The sequence below is a fragment of the Felis catus genome, chromosome F1 (genome assembly GCF_018350175.1).
Source record: "Felis catus isolate Fca126 chromosome F1, F.catus_Fca126_mat1.0, whole genome shotgun sequence".
NCBI classification, from domain to species: Eukaryota; Metazoa; Chordata; class Mammalia; order Carnivora; family Felidae; genus Felis; species Felis catus.
The window spans coordinates 51,539,726-51,554,357 of NC_058384.1; the positions used below are offsets into that span (position 1 = coordinate 51,539,726).

The window sequence follows — 14,632 nt, forward strand, 5'->3', positions numbered from 1 at the left end:
AAAAGTGCAATGAACAATAAGAAATCAAACATCCCAAATTAAAAATAAATGGGTAAAAAATATCAATGAGACACCTCACCAAGAAGATATACAGAGGGCAAATAAACACCTGAAAAGATACTGAACATCATTTGCATTAGAGAAATGCAAATGAAAACAAGGATGAGGTACTATTCCATGCCTATTTGAGTGGCTAAAATCTAAACATCTGGCAAAATTGATTACTTACAAGTATGTGAAGGGACAGAAACTTTTACTAACTGCTGTTGGGAATTCATGTTGGTACATCCACTTCAAAGACAAGTTAGCAATCTTTTGTAAAACTAAACATAGTTTTGACATATGATCCAAGAATCATACTCTAAGTATTTACTCGACAGACTTGAAAATTTATGTCCACACAAAAACCTACATGTAAATGTTTATAGCCGTGTTATTCATAGTTGTGCCTAACTGAACCCAACCAAGATGTTCTTCAATGGGTGAATGGATAAAAATCACTGTACTACATCCATTCAATGGGATATTATTCAACAATAAAGGAAATGAGCTACCACATCACAAAAATACACAGATAAACTTAAATACATATTGCTGAGTAAAATATCCATATAAAGACAAAACACTTAACTTTTGTGCCATTCTTGAAAAGGCAGAACTAAACAGGTAGGTAACAGATCAGAAGTGGAATGGAGTTTAGGGTGCAGGATGGCTGAATATGTGCAGCACAAGCCATTTTTCAGGGTGTTGGGTCTATTCTCTGTGATACTGTAATGGTGGAAATATGACATTCTTCATTTGTCAAGATCCATAGAACTTGACAACACAAAGAGTAAGCTTCAATGTAGGCAAATTTTGAAAAATCATTTAAGAGGTTATGGAGTCTCAGGATGGAATGCAGACTATAATAAAAGACTAACTACAAATGTTTGAAACATTCTTAATGAACACGGTGAAGGAACATTTGCTAACCTAAGTAACTTTGGAAATGAGAGAAATCTATGAGGCTAAAAAAAATCTTTATGTAAGTACTTTACTCTCATTGATAAAGTTTTATCCTATAGGGGTATGGATTATAAATTCTGATACAGTTTTTTTTTTTTGCATACCAGAATTAAATAATTAAGTGAATGGATGGTAGGTGCTGGGAACCAGTAGTCTTACTATTAGTGTGGGTCATTACAAATTAGCAAGGAGGAAAGACCAGAATGATTTAAATGATACTTAATTAGATTTGGAAACATTAATGTGGACTCATATTTTTCTTACTATGGATACAGATGCTTACATGGAGAAGTGCACATATAGGGATTAGTATACACACATGTAACCCCTTACTCTGTCATCTGGGAGGTTTTAGAAGCACTGACATCCAAGTGAGCACACTGAGCACCAAGATATTGCTTTCTGATACCATTTGCCAATAAGCGGAACCAAGCCTCCTTGGAGAGATGGCTGATTCTAGGACTGGAGAAGAAAAGACACAAGATTAGCTTCAAGCAACTTGTAGTGTTAAAAAGTAATGAAGTATTTACAACAACAACAGAACTCCTGCAGTGGGGGTTGAGGGTATGCCAAAATTAAATAGGATTCAACTGAAACAGAATCCAATGTCCAAAGCTGGAATTATCTGAACACAAAAATAATTAAAATAGTATTAGCTCATAACCAATTTTATTTTTTATTTTAATTAAATTCATATTTTATTTTTATTTATTTTTTCCAGATATTATTGAGTCTTTTCCAAATAAGTTTTATTTGAAAAATTATTATTTTTATTTTATTTTATATACAAATTCTTATTTAAATTTTAGTTAGATAACATGTGGTATAATATTGGTTTCAGGAGTAGTAGAATTTAGTGACTCATCACTTACATATAACACCTAGTGCTCATCATAGTAAGTGCTCTCCTTAATACTCATCACCCATTTAGCCCATTCCCCACTCACCTTCTTCCATCAACTCTGTTTGTTCTGTTGTCATAATCCAATTTAAAAATTACCATCCATAGGTCCATACTGATGAAAATTTTAAAAATTAAATAAATAAATGACAGAGAATGACTAAATCTCATATTCAGTAAAATTCCAAGTAATTTAGATAGATACTCTGCTCTCAAGGACATGGATCATAATTCTCCACTCTGTAAGTGTGGGTTGCACAAAGTGATTTCCTTCCAAAGCTTATGGTATAGATAGGGCAAAAATTAGTAACTTTAAAGTGGAAAAACTTGACAAACATTGCCTTCACCAGGTGATCAGCTGAGATGAACATGAAAAGTGATAAATCAGGTTGATAGTATATACCTTTGATAGGATATGATAAGAATATCCTTTTTTTCTGTGATCTTATTTCCCCCAAACTCATAACCCTGTCTAATCATGAAAAAAATTAGATTAACCCTAATTGTGATGCAGACATTGTATGAACACCCGACCAGTACAACTCAAAACTGTCTGGGTTAGCAAAAAGAAAAAAAAGAAAGAAAAAAAAAGTCTGAGAAACTGTCACAGTCAAGAGGAGCCTTGAGAGAAATGACAATTTAATGAAATGTGGTATACTCCATGAGATTCTGAAATAAAAAAATTAAAGTTAGGTAAAAAAAGAATGAGGAATTTTTAGTAGTAATAATATGATATGCAAAATGATAGGTATGATAAATACAAATATAAATATTAACAAAAATAAAGTTATACTGGGGCACCTGGATGGCTCAGTCAGTTAAACATTCAAAAAACATTTGTCTCATGGTTCATGGGTTTGACTCCTGAGTCAGGCTCTGTACAGACAACTCGGAGCCTGAAGCCTGATTCGTATTCTGTGTCTCCCTCTCTGCCCTCTCTTATTCACATTCTGTCTTTCTCTCAAAAATAAATAAACATTAAATTAAGAAAAAAATAAAAAATAAAATTATAAATATATAATCTTTTCTTCAGCAAATCAGTAAAGACAAAAAACACAATGAAAATGATATATACAAAAGTATTACAAAGAGAAAGTACTAATCACTGTTTCCAGGTATCCAGAAAAAAAATATTTTTCTGCTGTCCTTAAGTGAAAGTTATCTACTTTATTATTTGCTTTTCCATGGTTGTTGGGTCAGCAGTCAACTTCAATGTGATAACTGCTTCTGGAGGTTTTCTAATTAAGATACTTAATGGTTGTATCTTATTCATTCTTGCTATTTGAAGATAGCTGATGTCATTTCAGTTGCTAAGTGTACATCCAGAGATAAATGTTGTTTAATTTAACTGTTAATTAAGACAGCCCCATGAGATATTTTACACTGAAGATCAAAAGCAATATATCATTGATCAAGGATTCATTATGGTCATGTAGAATAATTAGATAGACAGTTGGAGAGTAAAGGTAGCCTGTACCTATTCATGATTACAGGGATGATAAGAATGATTACACCTCTTATATTTTCTACATATTTAGATAGATTGAAATGTAAAAGATTAGAATAAGTTATAAATACAGATACTTCTAGTGCATGAGCCTACTTGTGAGTGGTTCTTGTCTCTAAGACTTCATCAGAGATAAGAATGCAAGGCCATGACAGCTAAGAAAATTACTTAAAATTTTTTTTAAGTTTTATTTATTATTTATTTTGAGAGACAGAGAGAGAGCATGAGTAAGGGAGGGGCAGAGAGAAGGAGACAGAGAATCCCAAGCAGGCTGCACACAGTCAGTGCAGAGCTTATTGTGGGACTCAAAGTCATTAACTGTGAGGTCATGACCTGAGCCAAAATCAGGAGTCAAACGCTTAACCGACTGAGCCATCCAGGTGCCCCAGGAAATTACTTTAAAACACAAGATTTCGAAGTTACTTGGTAGCTCGTCTGATTTATGTTTTGCTTCATTTGCTCTTCATATGTTTTATTTCATTCGTTCTTTCCTTTTTTCAGTATTATTGGGCATAATCAATACAATCAGGTTCCTGAGTAAGGGGCGATGCCTTGAGTCATTTATATCTAACTTCCCTAGTAAAATGTCTTTCTTCTATATGGAATACGTAAATCAGAATGGTCCAGGCATTGTTATAGTTTTTTAAGACGTGAGTGTCATAGCTTTTTAAACAGGCAATTCTTTTTATTTAAGCAGGAATTCAGTGTATATTCATTGATGCATTTTCATAACCCAGAGAGGGAGACAGTAATAAAATTCATTTAGAGATGCCCAAATCTTCCCTAGGATGTGGTCACTGTCTATGTGCCACTTTTCCAGCTTTTCCAGCAACATTAAGGTTACAAATGAGTCATGAATTGTTACAGCAGAAATCCAGCAGTGTTCAACTCTATTTTTAAAAGGTTGTCTAATGAAGTGCTTTAGCAAGTGTCCACTTGAGGCTATCTGGTCCCAATACACAATCACCTACCTTAGCCAGATTCTTTCCTCCTTGATCTGACAACTTAATTTTTCCAAGATTTTTTTTCAGACTTAGCAAGTGGAGATTGTGCATCTAAGGTGAAATCTATAAAACTTTTCAAGGATTTGTCTTTGCAAAAGACTTTGGGTAGAACAATTTATTTAGCCTAATAATTTACTAAAGCATTTTCTCTAACACCTATATTACCTCTTTCATAGTAGGCCAGTGCCCTTATTTTGAGTGTGTAATAATTTTGTGAGTAATATCAAGACATGAAGTAATTCATAAATTTATTATCCATTTTTTAAACTCAGTGTCTGAAGAAGTTAACTAAAAATGTTTCTAAAGCACTCCATGAATTGAATCAAAAGCATAGTGAATATCTGTATATATTTTTAGCCTTGCAATTTCAGCAACTTGTCATGTTCCAAGTTTGGTCACGTGAAATTTGATACTAGATTAGATTCCAAGAAATATGGATTAGTTATTGCCAAACCAGATTGAAATTGTCCATTATTTTTAAGATGACATCAGTCAAGAGATGAAACTAAGTCAGGAGGTACTTAACTTCAACTGTATGCTAAAGATCTATTCTTAATATTATTATTATGAATTTGCTCCTCCTTAGGTAAGCATAATAGTATTTTTGGAATGAGAGTGTTACATAAGTGGAAAGAAATATGAGAAAAAGTGTAACAGCAATGATCAGTTAATAAACTGTCAGGAAGATAGCTATTAGGGACTTTCCAGTAGCAATAGGAATCATACCACATTTGATAATTCTCGTTTGCAATCTGAAGATGTCTTGATTAATTTAGCTGAGACTGCAATTGTTCTGAGGCAAAGATAAACCTTGGAATCCTTGATATATGAAATGCTGTTGAGATGGCACGCATAGAACGTGGCCTAACTTTCCATTACATGAAAATGTGGATAGGGAGTTGTTGAAAGCATATTTTGAGATCATTTGGGAGCCTTATCGGTTTCTATATTCCATGGGGTGGATTTCAATATCTTAATTGAGTCAAAAATATAGAAGCATTGCTATTTCTGAAAAATGTGACACTAGTTGCCTAAAAATATGTTTATATCAGAAACTCCCTTATGAGTTTTTTAGGGGTTGGTCTTGAGAAATTTGGAATTGTTATCTATCCTTAGATAATATTCATCCTTTACTTAACAGATCATGAGATAACACAATTATTGTTTGACATAGAGGCTTTGTGTCACTTTTCAGACTGACCAGAAAAAAAAATGTACTGAATTGTGGTAGACAAAATGATGCTACCAAAGATGTCTACATCCTAATATCCAGAACCTAGAAATAGGTTGTCTTACATAGCAAAAAGGATTTTTGCAAATGTGACTAAACTAAGGATTTTGAGATGGGGAGATTACTGTAGACTACCTACGGGTTTGCAATAAAATAATAAGGGTTCTTGCAAGAGGGAGACTAAAGGGTCACAGTTCTAGGGAAGAGAAGTTGGTGCTAGAAGCAAGGGTTGGAGTGATGTGCTTGGAGGAAATAAGGACGTGATGGAGGAAATAGGTATAAGCCAGGGAATCCAAGCGCCAGGTGCTGGAAAAGGCAGAAACTGAAATTTTCCCGAGTCTCTGAAAGTAACCAGCCTTTGCTGACACCTTGGTTGTAGCCCAGTGAGACTGATTTTGGACTCCTGACCTCCCAAACTGTGTCAGAGTAAATGTGTGCTTTTATAAACCCAGTTTGTGGTCATTGTTACAGCAACAATAGGAAACTGATACAAGAACTAGACTTAGATTTATCCATATTAACACAACATTAAGAGAGGACGTGTACATATATTATCAGAGTATCCCCACAAGGGTACTGCATCTCTTTACAATTCTGGATTTAGGCTTATGATACGTATCACTGAGTTTCAGTAAGTCTTTGGAGCATGTTTGCAATATTTATATAGTTTATCTTTCATTTGTTCCCTCCTAACACTTAGAGAAAAGAAGAACTTTAGATTTTTTGGGAGGGAAGAGTTATGTAACTTATGAGAGTTATGTAAGATCATTAGTCCCTTTTAAACAATAACATTTTTTTTCTAGGGCTCTTTGAAAATATTCAGGCACATATAGGAGACCTTCTAATTTAGTGATTTCCTTTTCCAATATGTTTATTAATTTTCCTGACCAAATTTCCTATTTCAAGCCTGGAAGTATTTCCAAAAATAGACCAGAAATTCCCCTTTATCTTATCAGTATTTTTTATAGCAGAATATCGGGTATAGTTTCCCAAAGTCTAATTTTGCTCCTTTGATTTATATCTTTTTATTGTAATTTTGAATATTAACCAGTTTACTCTTAAATAAAAGCTTCTGAAATGCCTTTATGCTGTGTATTATGCTATGCATTTGTTACTTTTCTTGTGCTATGAAGATTTTTTTTAATGAGGCACGGTAGGACATATTCTTTCTCTCCTATTATTCCCTACCTTGTTTTATTTAAATACTGTTCCTGAGTTAATAAATAATGAAGTCAACGATGTTGCGTAAATCCTATTGTCTAAGACTAAAAGGCTCTAGCAAAATCCTAAATTCTGAAGCAAGATTTTAAACTTTTTTTTTGTTTGTTTTTTTTGCTTTAGGAAGAATCTTTAAATACAAGATTAAACATCATTTCAGATAGGGTTTAAAGTCAAATCCTATAGATCTCCTTACTGGACTCATAATTCTAAGAAGTTACTGTGCCATTATATGACTTTCTTTTTCCTAAGGAAAAAAAAAAGCTCAAGATATATTTAACTCATTTGGCTCATTTTGTTTAGGAGAAGAATCCAAAGAAACGGGATCTTCATAAGCAGATGAGTAGCTGGGCAACTTAAAGCTGGAGAAAGATACATAAAGCTGGCAAAAGTATATCTATAATGTTATATACACATACATTATACATATATATATATATATATATATATATATATAGAGAGAGAGAGAGAGAGAGAGAGAGAAGAGAGTTGGTTTCGGAAGATTTGAGGTAAAATTAAATTTTTTATTTGTTTTTTGCTTAGAAAATTTTAGAGAGGGACAATGCTACGTTGAAAACATTAGCTTACAAATCAAAGGAATTTGATCATTGAGTGTTTGGTATTTAGTGTTTGTACTCTTCTAGAATGTTCTTACATGCATTTTTTGACAGGTCATAAATTCACCATAATGATAATTATAATTTAAAGTCAATTTTAGTGACTTTTTATCATTTGTAAAAAAATTATATGATCAGAATTATAGTAGAATATACAGAAGAAACCAGAAAATGCTGTTTATGGCTTTGACACAGGCAAATCCATGAGAAACATAACAAGTCAATCACAACTTTGTACTTATTAATGGTGTCTCATGATCCCAACCAAACTGAGGGTATGAAATCACTGCATAATCAAAAAGTCTAGTAATCATAGACCCCAGATTATAAACTAAGCAAAGTGACTTGAATGGTTTTCATTGCTTTTTTTTTTTTCTATTGTACTTATTATTTTGAGAACAATCTAGTTACACGTTGTGATGTGCTACGGTGAACATACAATAAACTTTGAACTCACAATGACTCAGGTTTAAATCCCAGGTAGGTTATCCAAAGCTAGGTTCCTATGTGCATTCTCAATCCTCTGTGAGGAAGATTAGTGAATTACAATGATGCTACTAATAACCATGTCAAAATGACTATATTTATTCAACTAGTTAAAGAATGTAAAACACCTATGAGCAATTAGCTGATAATTAGCAAGAGTTTTCTCATTATATATTCATTTCTTAATCATTTAGGTTAAGGTATGTACTAAGTTAAACATTAAGTAAATAGTCTAATAGGAATAATAACTTTTTTTTTCTGACTAGCAAATCCATCGTTTTCTTTTAGACTATACAGGAGAGTTTCCATGCTTTCTTTTTTTTTTTTTTTAATTTTTTTTCAATGTTTTTTATTTATTTTTGGGACAGAGAGAGACAGAGCATGAATGGGGGAGGGGCAGAGAGAGAGGGAGACACAGAATCGGAAACAGGCTCCAGGCTCTGAGCCATCAGCCCAGAGCCCGACGCGGGGCTCGAACTCACAGACCGTGAGATCGTGACCTGGCTGAAGTCGGACGCTGAACCGACTGCGCCACCCAGGCGCCCCAGTTTCCATGCTTTCTTGAGGTATCTTGAATACCTGAAGTTATTAGTTTTGTTTGTAGTGTTTTCTATTTTAGCTTTGAAAGCCATTTGATATTGGTGCCTTTAAGGTTTAACTGACAGACCCAAATCTCTCCTCAACACTTTCTTCCTGAGGATTTAGGTTGCTCTTACGCAAATGAATTTCCACTGGCCCACTACTGAATTACTCTTGAATGGGAACATAAATAGAAACAAGAACCTGAAAACATAGGTAAATAATAAAGCATTAAAATGAATGCTAATAACTTGGAAAAATATAAGACTTGCAAGAAATATATCACAAAGAAATTGTCACTAAATGCCATTATTCAAAAAATTTAATTTAAAAATCAGTAGCAATGAGTTGTAGGACACACATGCATCTTTTCCTTTTTTTAATGTCTATTTTATTTTTGAGAGAGCGCAAGTGGGGGAGGGGCAGAGAGCAAGGGACAGAGGATCTGAAGTGGGCTTTGCCCTGACAACAGTGAGCCCAATGTGGGGCTTAACTTCAGCAACCGTGAGATCATGACGTGAGCTGAAGTCGGATGCTTAACCAACTGAGCAACCCAGGTGCCCCAGAACACAAGTGCATCTTACAATAAGTGTAGCATCAGGAATTTATAGCAAATGAAAGTGATTTTTATTGGGGCGCCTGGGTGGCGCAGTCGGTTAAGCGTCCGACTTCAGCCAGGTCACAATCTCGCAGTCCGGGAGTTCGAGCCCCGCGTCAGGCTCTGGGCTGATGGCTCAGAGCCTGGAGCCTGTTTCCGATTCTGTGTCTCCCTCTCTCTCTGCCCCTCCCCCGTTCATGCTCTGTCTTTCTCTGTCCCAAAAATAAAATAAAAAAAACGTTAAAAAAAAAAAAAGAAAGTGATTTTTATTAATCACAGCAACTGAGCTCAATTTTATAATAAAAATATATTTTTTAATTTTCCTTCTTTGTTCTGCATGATGTTTGTCAGTGAACTAATAAACTTAGGAAATTATTGGTGGTTATGAAATTTAAAGTCACTACAGAGAGATACTATAGAACTAGTTAGTAAGAATAGCAATCCCGGGAGGTCCTATCACTCTCCCAACTATTCTGATGGCTTATGAAAGAAAAAGAAGGGGAAAAAAATGCTGCATCCTCACATTAACAAAAAGAAGCAGTCATTCTTCTTGTAACTAAAGATCTTTCCCTCTTCTATTCTTTATATCCTTTTTTTTAACTAAACAGTTTTAGTAGTTGTGGGTGCTCATCCATCTGCCATTTTTATAAGCCTTAAATAGTTATGTCAAAATTTAAAATCACAGGCCACTAACATCACTTAACATAAAGCTTGCCAGCTTTCAAGAGATAATCGTGCTGATTTGTAAAACTAAAACCAAGGTGTGAACAAAATGTTAAATATATTGTGTTAAAAATTATTTCTAAAAGTGTAAAGGGAATATTTATGCTCTCACTTATGGTCTCAAAGCTATACATTTAGATTTGCATAGAATGAATAGAATCAAATTCTGCATACTCTAATAATCTACATCTGAAAAGCTCTCATCAGATGGTAATATTGTACCAAATTATTCATGTATTCTGTGGCATAAATTACTTAGTGCTTTGTCTTTATATGAGCAAAACACTTTCTGAAGAAAAGTTTTTCTACTTTTAAAAAAGTAATATTTGGAAAAGATAAATTAAAAATAAAGTCGTATTTGGAAACAATAACGATAGTTTAAGAATCTATATGCTGATTTCAGACTCCTGAGGTATGAATATAAGTTGTTTGTTTGACCCTAGAAAAATTACTTAACTTCTTTAATCCTCATTTTTCCCATTTTTAAAATGAGTATTGTAAGCTCCTCTTCAGGTTTCTCTGGACATGGATTTAAAAATAAAATACGCAGCAAATAGCAAGGTATCTGGCACATGACAATCATTCAGTAAATATAAGAATTTATTATTATTGTTACTAGATCTGTTTTAGCAGGTTGCATTTTCCGGGAAGCAAAGTCTGAGAAGTTCAGCATTCAGCATGATTACTTAAGAAAGCTCTTGGGCCCTAACCAGAGTAGATACAGGCAGGGGCTGAGCTGTAACATAGGCTTAGTGTCAAACTCTGTTACCTCATTAGGAATTCTGGAGCTGAACTGGCCCTTTTGAGCTATTCCAAGTCAGACCTTTACTCTCCCTCCTCAAGCAGTCCTGGGATGTAGTTCTCCTGGGAAGACGAGTGGTCTAGGGCAAGGTAGCTTTCAGTGTGCATTCTAGAGAGCTGAAGGATGAATTAAAAAAAAAATTATTTTTGAGAGACACAGAGAAAGAGAGTGAGAATGGGGAAGGAGCAGAGAGAGAGAGAGAGGGAGATGCAGAATCCAAAGCAGGCTCCAGGTTCTGAGCTGTCAGCACAGAGCCTGACACAGGGCTGGAACCCACAAACCATGAGATCACGACCATGAACGGAAGTTGGACACTTAACTGATTGAGCCACCCAGGTGCCTCCTGGATAACTTTTAAGAGCCCTCTCTGCAAGTGGGACAACAAGCCCTTTGTGCATCATATGACAGCATTCACCACAGTTATTGTATTATATCAGTATTCTTTTTTTTTTTAATATAATTTATTGTCAAGTTGGCTAACATACAGTGTATACAGTGTGCTCTTGGTTTTGGGGTGGATTCTTGTGATTCATCCCTTACATACAACACCCAGTGCTCATCCCAACAAGTGCCCTCCTCAGTGCCCATCACCCATTTTCTCCTCTCCCAGCCCCTCCCCCATCAACCCTGTTTGTTCTCTGTATTTAAGAGTCTCTTGTGGTTTGCCTCCCTCCCTCTCTGTTTGTAACTATTTTTTCCCCTTCCCTTCCCCCATGGTCTTCTGTTAAGTATCTCAAGTTCCACACATGAGTGAAAACATGATATCTGTGCTTCTCTGACTCACTTATTTCACTTAGCATAATACCCTCCACTTCGATCCACATTGCTGCAAATGGCAGGATTTCATTCTTTCTTATTGCCAAGTAGCATTCTGTTGCAAACTTACACAGCTGCTCTGGAAAACAGCATGGAGGTTCCTCAAAAAATTAAAAATAGAACTACCCTATCACCCATCAGTAGTACTACTAGGAATTTATCTAAAGGTTACAGGAGTGCGGATTTACAGGGGCGCATGTACCCCAACGTCTATAGCAGCATTTTCAACAATAGCCAAGTTACGGAAAGAGCCTAAATGTTCATCAATTGATGAATGGATAAAGAAGATGTGGTTTATATCAGTATTCTTAAGTGCATTTTCAGTAACATCAATATTACAAAATCAAATCACTATAATTGAATTCTCATATTCCAAGTCTCAATATTGATTGTATGTTGAATTAATATATAATATATTAAATTGAAATTTGAATTGAATATGTAACATATTGAAATGAAAATTGAATATGTATAACATTGAATATATATATTGATTATATAATGTTGATTCCAAAATCAGTTAATCGTGATGCAAATTTTATAAAAGTTAACATTCATTTATATCACAGGTATCTTCACCCTATTGGTTGGTGGTACACTTGAATAATTGACAATCCCACTTTTTCACATAAGAGAAAATTGTGAATGAGTCATCAGGCTAGGTTTCTCTGCTCCTTGGAAAAAAGATAACATTGTTGAAACTTGTTAATATACCCAGAGACTTTGTGAGAACATAGTGAATTGCCTGCATCTAGAGGGAAGTGAGGTTTAAGTGGGGTCTAACCTACCTCTAGGCTTTTGCTTCCATGCATGCTAGATCTATTCCGATGCTTGTTAACATGGCATGAAAAATCAGTCTTTAAAAATAAAATAACTTTGTTGAAGGTGAAGCATGTGCCAGGCAACACTAAAGCACTCTACATGCTTGATCTCTTATTTTAGTCTGTAATAATTGACTCCCATTTTGCAGAGGAGGAAGCTGAGTTGTGGTTAAATAACTTTCCAGGATGATGTAAATGGGGAAAGAATTTGAACCTGGGCAGTCATATCTAAATCACAAGCCTTTCAACAGACTGTTGTTGGCTATTTTACATTCCTGGATTATAAAATCAAAAAACCAAAGCACCACACTTACATGTCTTATTCTTGACTGCAAGTGCTTTTTTTCTCTCTCTTTTTGCTGCTAGTGCTTTATTGAGGCATGATTTATACACAGGAAACTTCATGAATCTTAAGTGTATTTTGTGATGGAATATGACAAATGTATTCAGGCATGTGCTGGTAAGATGACTCTCTGGGAAAAAAACAAAAACAAAAAGCAAAATATATATATTAAAAAGCCTGATTTTTAATATTTATTGATTCTCATGGTTTAAATCCTCCCACCATGGCCGATTTCAAGCTAGCAATGGTTTAACAACTGGCTCACAAACTTGATTGTGTAAGAACTGCTTCTCAGGAGTATGGGAGCCTCAGTCAGCCCATTGTTCATGTGTAATCATCTCCCAAACCAAGATTCAAAACATTTTCCTGGCTCCAGAAGATTCCTTCATGGTCTTTCCAGAGAATCCATCTAATCACCCTGCCTTAGACAACTACAATTCTGAATTTATTGCCATAAATTAGTTTTGAACTTTATATAAATGGAACTACATAGGGTATCCTTTTATTTGTGGCTTCTTTTACACAACTTAGTATTTTTGAAATTTTCATCCATGTTTCAGAAGACACTGCTTTAAAATCATTGTGTTTTCCTATACATCTATTATCTGTGTCCTTGTAGAGATTGTTGGTCCATTACTAGAATAGAATCTATACTTTAAACCATAGTTTTCTTTCTTTAAAACTCCTTTTTCTTGTTTACTTCCTCTAACTACTTAGTGCATAACATTAGCCAGACAGCACATAAGATGTAAGAGAAAGCAGAAGATTCTTTGATTCTTAGTATTTCAAAATTTCAAATCACATATTTTATCAAAATAGTAATGGATGGGGAGAAGTCATAGAATGTCATCAGAAGCTGTACCCCAATTTAATTTCTCTTTTCATGGTGTGTGTGTGTGTGTGTGTGTGTGTGTGTGTGTTATGTGTTGTGAAGTCTCTGAATATGGTTACAGCAAAACCTGGCCACAAGATAGTATACGCCAGCCAGACTCAAACCCAAAAGAAGCCTGAATTTGGCGCACCAGGTTGGAGAGGCTAGGCCCCAGGGCCCGAGTGCAGGAGCTCTCCAGATAAACTGAGGAGCCTGATGGCCCTGGTGCTCTTTACTGTTACTTGTAAGTGCTTTTTATAAAATGATTTGTGCATGTGTGTTTAGGGAGGGCTTAATTATCAGTGCATACATTTAAATTTTAAACTCAATATCCATGTTATTAAAATTCTTTTTCACCATCTCATCACAGAGCATTCCCCAAGCCTTTTATTTCACTAAAGCCTCAGATTTATCTTTTTGTCTTCCTTTCTCTGCCACTGTGGATTTAACCCAGATTTCTTTCAACAGCTTTAAATCAAAAGAACAGAATACCAAATCCCACAAATTCTTCAAACTCTGCCTTGCAGAGCAATATGGAGGTGTGTGTGTGTGTGTGTGTGTGTGTGTGTGTGTGTTTACGTTGCTTAATTTCTTACCTAAATATACTCTAGTCTTTCAGCATCATCCTTAGGCTACTTATTAATACATTCTTCACAGTGGTGTTCCTTATGAAGAGGGCTTTTATTCAAGCTGTTAAAAGACATATTTCATCTCTTACCACACATTTAGTACAAAATCTAGTGATTCTTAAGGCTTTATTTAAATGAAAAACTCTCATTAATTCAATTGTTCATATCCTTAGATAATCAACTAACTCTCTGATTTGGGGCAATTTTCTCAACCTTGATGGAATTTCAATATGCTAGATTTGACCCATAAACGAAATGGGTTGAAATTAAGAAAACCTAAGGCCTGGAAGCTCTAAAATTATACAATTTTAGAATGAAGAATATCTATTTGGTAGATAAAATTAAAGTTAATTTTATGCTAGCCAATACATAATCAACAAAGTTATGATGCTTCGTTTTGTTTTCACTTACTTTCACAATAGAGTAAAATCAAATTTCGAATTACTTTTTATTTAAATAAACGTAAACATAACTTGGAAAT

The 14,632-nt window shown here is 34.6% G+C and overlaps 1 long non-coding RNA gene across 1 annotated transcript; it reads right to left on the reverse strand.

Moving 5' to 3' along the window:
* Positions 1–1,076: 1,076 nt before the first annotated feature.
* Positions 1,077–14,327, reverse strand: LOC123382800. Its single transcript, XR_006591770.1, has 4 exons — positions 14,119–14,327; positions 12,623–12,781; positions 10,639–10,787; positions 1,077–1,467 (listed from the first exon to the last, which is right to left on the reverse strand). It is a non-coding gene; the product is annotated as an uncharacterized LOC123382800 (long non-coding RNA).
* Positions 14,328–14,632: the final 305 nt, after the last annotated feature.